Genomic DNA, 1560 nt, shown 5'->3' on the forward strand with positions numbered 1-1560 from the left:
CCCGCCACAACGCCTGGCTATTTTTTTTCCGGTTGCAGCCATCATTGTTGTTTGGCGGCCCGGGCTGGATTTGAACCCGCCACCTTAGGTGTATGTGGCTGGCGCCTTAGCCCATTGAGCTATAGGCGCCGAGCCTGAGCAGTTTTTTAAATGGATTTAGGTTACGATGTTTTTAATGTAAATGGGTTTAAGGGTAAGCGAATGCTGAGGAAACTGGATATTTTTTTTCTATACAAAATTGTAGACCTACCATCAGTGGGTATTAAGGAGGAAAATGACTTGAAATGTGGTTAGTCTTAATTAAGATATGCTAAGGTTTAAAAGATTTAATACACACCCACACAAAGTAGTCTCAATAATCTTATGTTGGCCAGGTGCTCTGTGGCTCATGCCTGTAATCCTAACAGTCTGAAAGGTTAAGGCAAGAGGATCACTTGCCCTGGAGTTCCAGACCAGCCTGAGCAAGACCTCATCTCTACTAAAAATAGAAAAATTAGCTGGGCATTGTGGAAGGTATATATAGTCCCAGCTGCTTGAGAGGCTGAGGCAGGAGGATTGCTTGGACCCTGCCTGGTGTTTGAAGTTGCTATGAGCTAGGCTAATGCCATAACACTCTAGCTTGGGGCAACAGAATGAGACTCAGTCACCACTCTTCCCCAAAGTAATCATTATCATCATTTTATGTTGATTATATGTTGAGATGATGTTACTTTGAATATATCGTGTTAAGTAACCATTACTAAAATTAATTTCATCTATTTCTTTTGACATATTTTAGTGTGACTACTAGAAAATTTAAAATTACATATGTGGCTCTAATTATATCTCTATTGTGGCACTGAGAATGAGATAGGAGGATCACTTGAGCTCAGAAGCAGGAGACCAGCCTGAGCAAGAGCAAGAGCCTTGCGCTACTAAAAATAGAAAAACTAGCCAGACAGGGCTTTGTGCTTTGCGGTGGGTGCCTGTAGTCCCAGATACTCAGGAGGCTGAGGCAAGAGGATTGCTTGGGCCCAGGAGTTTGCGGCTGCTATGAGCTAGGCTGACTCCACAGCACTCTAGCCTGGGCAACAGAGTGAGACTGTGTCTCCTTAGTAAGTAAATAAGTAAGTTAGTAAGTAAATAAATAAATATTAAAAGTATCTGACCATAGGGGGTTCAAATAAAGAACAGTGAAGCTGGCTCGGCGCCTGTGGCTCAAGTGGCTAAGACGCCAGCCACGTACACCCAAGGTGGTGGGTTTGAATCCAGCCCGGGCCGCCAAACAACAATGACGGCTGCAACCAAAAAATAGCCGGGCGTTGTAGCGGGCGCCCGTGGTCCCAGCTACTTGGGAGGCAGAGGCAGAAGATTCACTTGAGTCCAGGAGTTGGAGGTTGCTGTGAGCTGAGATGCCACGGCACTCTACCCAGGGTGACAGCTTGAGGCTCCTGTCTCAAAAAAAAAGAATAGTGAAGCTAAAATATTTGTTCTGTTTATTTCAAATATGTTGCAAAGGCCAAGTAAGGTAACAGATAAGAGGCTCGGCGCCTGTGGCTCAAGCGGCTAAGGCGCCAGCCA

Source organism: Otolemur garnettii, unplaced genomic scaffold, assembly GCF_000181295.1.
Source record: "Otolemur garnettii isolate 467f Iridium unplaced genomic scaffold, OtoGar3 scaffold00002, whole genome shotgun sequence".
In the NCBI taxonomy this organism is placed as follows: Eukaryota; Metazoa; Chordata; class Mammalia; order Primates; family Galagidae; genus Otolemur; species Otolemur garnettii.